The sequence below is a fragment of the Gavialis gangeticus genome, unplaced genomic scaffold (assembly GCF_001723915.1).
Source record: "Gavialis gangeticus isolate Ggan-Ray unplaced genomic scaffold, GavGan_comp1, whole genome shotgun sequence".
Taxonomy (NCBI): domain Eukaryota; kingdom Metazoa; phylum Chordata; order Crocodylia; family Gavialidae; genus Gavialis; species Gavialis gangeticus.
In genome coordinates, this window is record NW_017729032.1 from 104,220,205 (window position 1) to 104,230,209 (window position 10,005).

Genomic DNA, 10,005 nt, shown 5'->3' on the forward strand with positions numbered 1-10,005 from the left:
AGCCCCTGGCACGGATCTTTGAGACCTCCTGGTGCTCTGGTGTAGTGCCCGAAGACTGAAGAAGGCCAATGTGGTGCCTATCTTCAAGAAATGGAGGAAAGTAGATCAGGCAAACTACAGGCCCATCAGCCTGACTTCTATCCCAGGGAAGATCTTAGAAAAGTTTATTAAAGAGGCCATCCTTAGTGGATTGGCCAATGCCAACATCCTGAGGGATAGCCAGCATGGGTTTGTTGTGGGTCAGTCTTGCTTGACCAATCTCATTTCCTTCTACGATCAGATGACCTATCACCTGGACAAGGGAAAAGAGATTGATGTCATATATCTTGATTTCACAAAAGCCTTCAATCTGGTATCCCATGATCACCTCTTGTCCAAACTGGCCAATTGTGGCCTTGGGTCTAGCATGATCCACTGACTGGGAAATTGGCTTTGTGATCGGACCCAGAGGGTGGAAATCAATCATCGTGGTGCCCTGTGACCAGTGGGGTCCCCCAAGACTCTGTCCTTGGACCCATATTGTTCAACATCTTCATTAATGAAGTGGACAATGGAGTCAGAAGTGGACTGGCCAAGTTCACCGATGACACCAAACTTTGGGGAAAGCATCGACACCAGAAGACAGGAATACAATCTAGGCTGACCTGGACAGGCTCAGCAAATGGGCGGATGAGAACCTGATGGTGTTTAACACTGAAAAATGCAAGGTTCTCCACCTTGAGAGGAAAAACCTGCAGCATCCTTATAGGCTCAGCAATGCTATGCTGGCTTGCATGCATAGATGCTTCTCAAGCAAATTCCGGGACGTCATTCTCCCCTTGTACTCGGCCTTGGTGAGGCCACAGCTGGAGTACTGCATCCAGTTTTGGGCTTCACAATTCAAAAAGCATATGGAGAAGCTTGAGAGAGTCCAGAGAAGAGCCATGAGTATGATCGGAGGTCAGGGAAACAGACCTTACAATGACAGGCTGAGAGCCATGGGGCTCTTTAGCCTGGAAAAGCGCAGGTTCGGGGTGATCTGATGGCCACCTATAAGTTTATCAGGGGTGACCACCAAGATCGGGGGGAACATTTGTTCACCAGAGCACCCCAAGGGATGATGAGGTCAAATGGTTATAAACTACTGCAAGACTGATTCAGGCTAGACATAAGGAAGAATTTCTTTACTGTCTGAGCCCGCCAAGGTCTGGAACAGCCTACCATCAGAAGTGGTTCAAGCACCTTCTGATGGTACTTGAACACCTTCAAGTGTAAATGGAATGCTTATCTTGCTGGGATCCTAGGACCCCAGCTGACTTCCTGCCCTTCGAGTAGTGGGCTGGACTCGATGATTTTCCAAGGTCCCTTCCAGCCCTAATGGCTATGAAATCTATGAAATGACAGTTAGTAATCTTTACCAATTTTTCAAACATTGGCAGTGAGCACTCAAATGCCAGTACATGCAGGTCTAGGGAAGTTTCCCTATCAGGCGAAAAAACCTGGGAGCATTCTCTCAGATTACTTGAATGTGTGTACATAGCCTAAAACAGTGAAATAGACTGTGGAATCTCCTTAAGAAGAGATTGGATTAATATTGGACAGGAATGATTTAGGTATATCATTCCTGCATAAGGATAAACCAAATGACCCTTGAGGTTATTTTTAACCCTACGAACTGCTGCATTTTGTAGGCAACATTTATTGGATAAAACGCATGGAGAACAGTGGTGAAGTTTCTGGTCTAGCTGGGAGAGGACTCTAAGCTACAACCCATGGCTCATCCCTTCCTGGGCAGCATAATCTCACTGAGCCACATAATCATTGGTTTTGTTTATTCCATCCATCCCAGTCATTTGCCTGTCTTGGAGTTATGAAGTTCAGACTTAAGAAGTAAGTTGTGGCCTTCTCTGATGACAGTTACACATATTTATATGAATTTTCCACCATATAGCATATAAGCATGATATGTATTCAGAACTAAGTGTTTAAAATCATTAAAATCCTTTAGGTACATCTTGTGATAAGATCTTCATTTATTTTGTAATTAATATAGACAACCTGATACATTTTTCAGCTGACCTTTCATCTCATACTTCAAAAGACTAAGCTGTACAATCAGAAAGAAAAAAAAAAGTATTTGGGTGGAATATTCTCCACCACAGCTCTACTCCCCTACCCCCACCAAAAATAAGTGACAGATAGAAATTAGCACATAAAGATAAGTCATACTTACGATAGAGACACACAGTTATATGTGCTATCTCTGATCCATTTACTATAGTCTGCATGCTAATACCAGAATGCATTAGCTAAGGGGGATTGCAAGATAGGATGTATTACAGCTGCAGTCCATAAGATATTTTCTACTCATTGTTTTCCTTTTAGCTCAGTTTCTGCCTTACATATTTTTTAACTTTTTATGCCACTGTAGGTGCATCTACATGTGTACTTTAATGTGGAGTTGACTAATTATCTCCACAGTAAGGCATCTCCAGCTACATATGCACTGGTATTAGCGTACAGTAAATACATTAACTCTGTCATATGATAGTACTGTTGGGGATAGTACTATCATATGTTGAAGTCATTTACTGCATCAAAATGCATGTGTAGATGGTTGTAGGGGCTGGCGGGGGCACAAGGGTGCTAAAGTGTGGGGGGGGACTGACACATAGCTCCATACTTTAGCATTCTCGTGGCCTAGCCAGTGCCTCCTCGACCTGATACCAGTGCCCAAAGCCTGGGGCTGACCCCCTGAGCCTGCTGCCAGCCCAGGGCTACTCCATTCTTGCTCAAACTGCTGTGGTCCTGGGGAAACATACAGATAATGAGCCCAGGAGCAGCTGACTCCAGCACAATCTGCACCAGAGTTTATTATGTTTAATAGCACATGTAGATGCACCCAGTAGGCATGTCCAGATCAGTGTGGATGTTTGGTTCCCTGGGGACAAGTAGCAGCAGTGCATCTTGCACCACAGCTACTTGTCCCCAGGGAACACCCATGCCAAACTCACTTTGGCATGCAGCAAGTGTCCCCAAGGTGGAAAGAGAGGCTGGGTCCAGTTCTGTGCTAGCCCCAGCAGCCTTACCTGGGGTCCTGGGGGCTTCCCATGAATGCAGCCATAGTGATTCTGCTGGGCAGAGCCTGGCCAACAGCTGAAGCATGGCTTCAGGCAGCCCGTCTCTGCTTTTCAGCACCACATACTGCCTAAGCGTGCGCTCCTCATTTTTTTCCTCCATGGTTTTTTTTCACCCTTGGATATCCAGGGGTCAAAATACCCATGGGAACCCCCACCCCCCCTGGAGCAGTGCATGCTCAGGCAGCATGCCCTTGCAGTATGGAGAACACCTGACTTTGCGGTATGTGGTACTGCAAACGTGTTTGCAGCATCACATACTGCACAGCTAGACTCATCTAGAAGTGCCCAGTGATACTAACTGAATATTACCTGTTATATTTTTAGCATTTCCTTTAAAAATTATGTTATTAAAAAAATAAACTCAAATATCTGTTAGGAGTTTCAGTTTGAAAAATATTAACTAATTCTACATTGTTCACTTTTCTGATATATAAATGTAGAAAAACAAATATCTTCCTTCTCACTTCTTTGTTGCCTCTTTCCTTCTTGTCTCCTGGAAGAATAGGTATTTGCATAAAGATTATTCTTGTTTTAAATAAAAATGATTTATGATTAAAAATGGAGGTTCTAAACAGAATGGTATACAAAATATGTTTCCCTGTCCCACTGAGAACTTCAATGTTATTTTTTACTTGCTTATATTGGTTGAAACTCAAATTTTCACAAAATAAAAGTAGGGATTTGGAGGGGAAAGTATCAGTCCAGGCTAACAGAAAAAAAATGTTATGTTAATTCCAAAGTCAGAAATCAGAAAGTCATTTTGAACTAGAAAATGTACATGTTGTTTTCGTAGAGTTGAAACGAAATGTTTTAGCTGTTCTGGAACTTTTGTTAAAAAATAAGCTTTGCCTACAAAACACTTGTGTCAACAAAAGTTGTTTTTCCATAGCAACAAAGAAAAATGGGGGTGAAGGGCATGAGGAAGAGGGGCAGCAAAGGAAAGCTAGAGAACGCAAAGAAAATTCTTACCCATTTGGGGTTATAAAGAAAAAAAAAGCCTAAGGCTCAGCATTTAGGAACTACTAATCTGGGTAAGGTTTGTGCAATCTAGCCCCAAACTGAAGTGTTGAAACTATTCAGACACAGACAGAAGTCAAATATAATGATTACCCAAGAGATTATTTAGTTTTAAACATTTTATTATCTTGAATGAACAAAATCACTTTCTGAGTAAGTTAAAAACTTTCCCTCCCTTTTTAGAAATTCCTACATAGCAAAAGATGGTTGTTTATCTAAAGACTAATGTGTATAGTAATTCTCAACCCCCCCAATTGTGTGGCATGCAAATGAGATGTCTTTAAAGGTTTTTAATTCTGGAAGGATGGATGACTAGCACGTTCAGATATGGAGTTGCCCCAAATTAATAGTTGGTTTGAAAATCTTGCTCTTAAATATTTATTACACAAATGAGTAAACAAAATGAAACTACAACAGTGGGGAAAAAAAACCGTTGAGGAAGAGCATGTGTAAGGAATGCTTTCCTTAAGGAATTTAAAAAAACAAAAAAAAAAAACAGTCCTCATGACATGTTTTGTTTTGTTTTTTTCCCCAAGGAAGTATATTTCAATTTACTGTCATGAAAATGACAGATATATTAAAACTTCATGATTAATTTTGGAATATCCTTAATGATTTAATGATGTTCTCTGTTAAAAAGCTGTAACTCAGTTTAGTGACCCTTGAATATTTTTTCAGCTGGGATTTTCAACAGATGCTAAAAGGAGATGGCCAGCACCAAAAAAAGGAATCAGGCACCTGAATTGGGTCATAAGCAGAATTTGGTACTTATGTCCAAGATTGCAATCGAGAAAAAAAATCATGTAAGCTCTGCATCACAGCTGTGGCATATGTAGAGGTAGTCTGGAAGCCTTTCCATTATATGTACTTTGAACTTCTGTGCTCAGCAAGCTCGGCATGACACTTACCAACTTTGAATGAGGGTCATTTCAGTGGAGTATCACCTAGACCACAGATGCCAGCATGCAGGACCCTTAAGAAATTTCTTGATACAATTTTTGAATACATGTTGGAATTACATGAGATCACAAACTTCCCCATATGCTGGGTGTTGTGGATGACACAGGAGCTAGGGACAGAAGTTATACATAAACTGGTTTAAGTGATCAGAATCTGGTTTAAACCTGTAACAGAACAGAAGTTCCGTGCACATAAACCAGTTTCAAAATGGCTGAAACTAGTTTAAGATCAACCTTGTTGAATGTAGTATCAGGCTTAACTGATTTGGATCAAGCTGGTTTATGAAACTCTGTCCCAGACCCCTTCCTGGTTTAGGTTCAATCATAGTCCCCCAGGATCCCAGCATGTTTCCAACCCTGGGAAAGGCTGTGCGATCAGCTCCAGAGAGCAGGGCTGGCCCCACCCTTCTACTCCTTAGGTGGAGTATTGAGGGCTGACTGACAAGGGGGCAGGGTGCAAGCCCAGATGGGGATGCAGTCCAGTCTGCAGGGGGTCTGCCCCCCCAAGACAAACCCCAGCTGGGTTTGGGGCCAGAGAGGGGGGCTAAACAGCCCTTACCCTGCTCAAACTTATGGCTGGCTGTCACTGTGTACTACAAATCCCACAGGAACTTGGAGCAGGAAGAAGAAATGATGAGCAATCACGCAGAGTCCTGCTGCTTTAATTCTGGACTGCAAGCACCAGAGGCCTTGGAGGCAGCAGAAACACGAAGCGAATGCACAGCCAGGGACCCGTACTCTAGTGCCCCCCAGCTTCTGGCCAGAATGACTGCAGGCATGTGGCTGAATTTCCTGAATCAAAGGTAAATTGTTGTTAATTTCTGTTTCAGTTTAATCTATGAAGTTTAGACTAACCTGCAAAGACTGAATTGATTTAGCCTTGGTCTTTATCACTGTTTGTACCTAAGCTGTGAGCCCAGACAATAACCTAGTATTTATTAACATGATTGCTAAGGAAAGAGAAAAGGAAGAGAGACCCTCCATAGAGCTTCTTTTTCTCAGAATTGTTCTACCAGAGTGAATGCTGTAATGAGGTCACATGCATACATATTCTGAATGTCTTTCCTTCATTTTTATGTCCTTGTGGTGAGGGATTTAGCAGAATTCACAGTTTTGTTGGAATCTCAGAAGGCTATGCCACAAACACTTCTGCTGTTGCCTCAAGCTTACAATCTCCAGGCTGTCAACCATATGCCTTAGCACCCATGCCACTCCAGCCCTCAGTTTGACTGTGAAAACTAAATCAAAATTGCCTTGGGGACAAAATAGGGTGTGGGCCCTAGATTTCTGATACTATGAGCTCCAGAACTACCACAGTTTTGAAAGAACTGAGCAGCATGGTGCTGACCTCATATTTAAGCCTGTTGGTTACAAAACAGGATGTTCCTGCACATGAAGTATAAAGTTAGCTAACTCTGAGTTTTACATAAACAGTTTATTTTAAAAGCATATGCCCAGTGCCTGGTTTATATTTATGGCTCACAGAAAGACATAGTGTGACGCTGGGGCAAATAATTTTTATATTCAAATTTACCAATCTATAAAGCAGGTATAAGAAAGCTACCATAACTACTGCATGAAGGTGTTGTCAGACTTGTTCAATTGCTATTCCCAATAGCTTAGGTTGCTTGGATGAGTAATTTTCTAAATGGGAAAAGTGTCGTTGTTTTTCAAGAGGTAAGAGCTTTTCTAGATGTTATTTCTTGGCAATTACTTGCTATTTATTTTGTCTATTTTTTATCAGAGTGTATTAGAACCTGGATTTTCATACACTTAGCAAAAGCTCATGAGGGATATTTGTAGTCCTAGCAAAGAGTTGTGCAGAACTCCTCGGTGCTGTTTGTTGCAGTTTGTATTTCACAGGGCATCAATCAATTGCAAAGTTCCCTTTGAAGTGGACATCTCATCAATCAGCTGAGTGGTTTGTCCACATTTTGTCAATCCACTGTACACACAGCAGATTATGAACTATCCTAATATGAAAAGTCTGAGATTTACTGTATTAATAGAATACTAAGAAATTCAACAAAAGGTTGAGTGCCCTCATATCTTAATGAGTTTGGTAAGCAGAGGGTGTTTATCATCCAGCAGAATTTGTACCATGGATGAGTATATTAGTTTATTTTACTAAATGGTAGCATCAGAATTCATCCAAACTTATTTCAAAATAACATGTGTATCTAGCACAACAATTCTACAAAAAATGTATAATGTATAAGCTATCCTTAGAACATGTGGATATACCTTCACAAGAAAATTGTTTTTTGGTTATTATATCACTTATATATGCCCAAGAGAAATAAAATGAAAAAAATAAACTAAACCCAGAAATTTAGGAATATCTAGTAGACAAACAGCAATACTTTGAAAGTGACATTAGTAGAAGTTTTTTGGTGGTAGGGATTTGTTTTATTTTGTTTCCATTCAATTTTAAAGCACATTTTTAGGAGACCATTAAAAATGTGTGTGTCAGTTGTCAGAGCCCAAAAGTAATCTTATTGAGCAGGAATGCATTTGTAAATATCATTTTCACAGCTTCAGGATATAGGTTAGGTTTTATACGGTAATTTTCATTAGTTTTTTTACCCACTGATCTAAGTGCTCTTTTGCCAAGACACTGAAAGCTTTGATAATATTCACCTCCCCACAAAGAACAAAGGTCATAGTAGTAACATTTATAATAACTTTCCATCTAGTCCTGTACTGACAGAATCCTCAAATTCTCACTGATTGTACAAAATATCTATGACCAAGTTGTCGCAGTACCAATGAATTAGAAATGAGGATTGTTGTAGTATACTGTTCATTTCAAATGAAGATGAGTCTCTCAAAGGTCATGTAGCAAAGTGAGCTAGGCCAGAGTTTAGATGAAAATATCAACAGATCAAAATCACCAAGGTGAATAATGAATAAAGGAAAGACAAATTTACTATATGTGGCAAAAAGAACCAAGAGTGTTTGACAACAAGAGTGATTTAGTTTCACCAATAGTCATTGAATGAACAAGTTTTCTCACTACTTTCTTTAACTTAATCACAATAATGCCAACTCTCAGGTAAAAAGTCACAAGACTCCTGATTTCCAAGTCAAATTAACTCTGACTCATGATCTCCTGATAGAGAGATCAAATCTTGACATTTTTTCTTCTGGTCTATGTACAGAGCACCAAGTTGGTAAGTCAGTGGAGGGACAGGGGTAAGGGGAGAGGTGTGGGGGGATGAAGATTGAGGCCCCCACAGTGATGGAGGGATTGGGGCAGGGGCTGGGGTGAATGGGGCCCTGGGGCTGGGGTGAGTCATGCAGAGTGTGTGTGTGTGTGTGTGTGTGTGTGTGTGTCCCTCACTCCCAAACCACAGCCCCGCCCCAGCCCTGCTGCTGCCTCTCACTCCTGACTTCCAGTACCCTAAATCCTGCCAGGGTGTGAAGAGACCCCACCCCTCCTCAGGATCCAAACCCCACACCCTCAGCCCCACACATCTTCACAAATAACCTCTCCCCCCCACACACACTTCAAAAATAGCATCTAATGATTCACATTCCAAATCCCTTGATTTTTCAGCATTTGTCTCATGGTTTTTGACACAGTGGGGTTTGCAATACTGTAATCAAATAGTCTCCATGCACCTGCAAGGTTGAATCAGCTAATATAGTTAACTTCTTTTGGCTTCAAGGTAAAACCTTCAGATTAATATTTTTTAAAAGCCATATTTCTGGGGTCTGACCTACACAACCCTGAAACAACCTCTGTGGAAAGCAAATATAATAGGGCTAGACCTCATTAACTTCTCAATTTCCCAGGTTGAACTTTCCTTCCTTTTCTTAGTAAAAGGCATCCCCCACACTCTCCTCAAATATATATAGGTAGTCAGCTAAGAAGGGAGAATTTGGGGTCACAATCCCAAGTTACTGTACTGTTTGTGTATTTTATAGTAGATAGAAATTGGAGACAGAAAATAAGACCTAAAAACAGAAATAAGAAGCAAGGACTTCCTGGCCATTTATAGATGTTAAGTTTTTCCTAGGTTTAATCTATGTTACAGCTGTCACTATATACACATGGACATCTGTAGTCCAAATTAAAATTGAAGTAATCCCCACGGAATGAGAATTAAAGTTAATGCAGACTAGGGCAGTCCAAATTACGCCATTTAAACTGTATTAACATGTATATATGGGATTGGTTTTAGGATAAACAGTCCTTTGGAACTCAGATAAGCTTTCCTTAGGAATGCAGATAAGCATGACAGATATCACTCCACTCAAGGGAAACTCAGCTGGGTTTTTGCAACACAACAGAGGCTATTAGGCATAAAGTAACACCTTCATGAAGTCAAATGTGCCAACAACACCTCACCCTAAGTATCAGTATCCTGACTAGGCCCCCAGCCCTGCTCAGGTACACAGGTCTGTGAAGAAGGGGACAACCCACCTTGATGATCTATTAACCCTTAATTTAAATTGAAATTTGGTTTAAAGTGTATGATGCGAATCTGTTAAAATAGTTTAGAAAATGGAGAGCACATGTACAAATGGTCCTCCATTTCAACTGAGTGGCCTATTAGACAACAGAATCTTATTCCCATATGCTTTCTCTGACTCAATAATTCCTGCATAGTGTTCTAGCTTTTGCAGGACAGAGAAAGGGTCCCTTCACTCAGACTATTCTATAGCTTTGTGATTAATGAACTCTCCTGTGAAGTGGCATATAATACTGAATTCCCTTAGGCTGAGGAGGCCTAAATCCAGGTGTAGCAGGGCACTAAGGTGCCTGCTACTGATAATGGTAACATGGGCTTAGCTGCCACTCAATAGGGCAGCACAGGTGTGAGTTGCTAAAGCAACTGATTGTGTTAGCTGACTGGAAGGGGGCAGGGCCTGGCCTGTATAAACAGAGGATGCTGAGGCCAGAG

The 10,005-nt window shown here is 41.1% G+C and overlaps 1 long non-coding RNA gene across 1 annotated transcript in view; it reads right to left on the reverse strand.

Moving 5' to 3' along the window:
- Positions 1-8,137: 8,137 nt before the first annotated feature.
- Positions 8,138-10,005, reverse strand: part of LOC109302473 — a 13,153-nt gene continuing 11,285 nt past the window's right edge. Inside the window, exon 3 of the long non-coding RNA XR_002098798.1 lies at positions 8,138-8,238. This is a non-coding gene — a long non-coding RNA (uncharacterized LOC109302473). The remainder of the gene's footprint in view (positions 8,239-10,005) is intronic.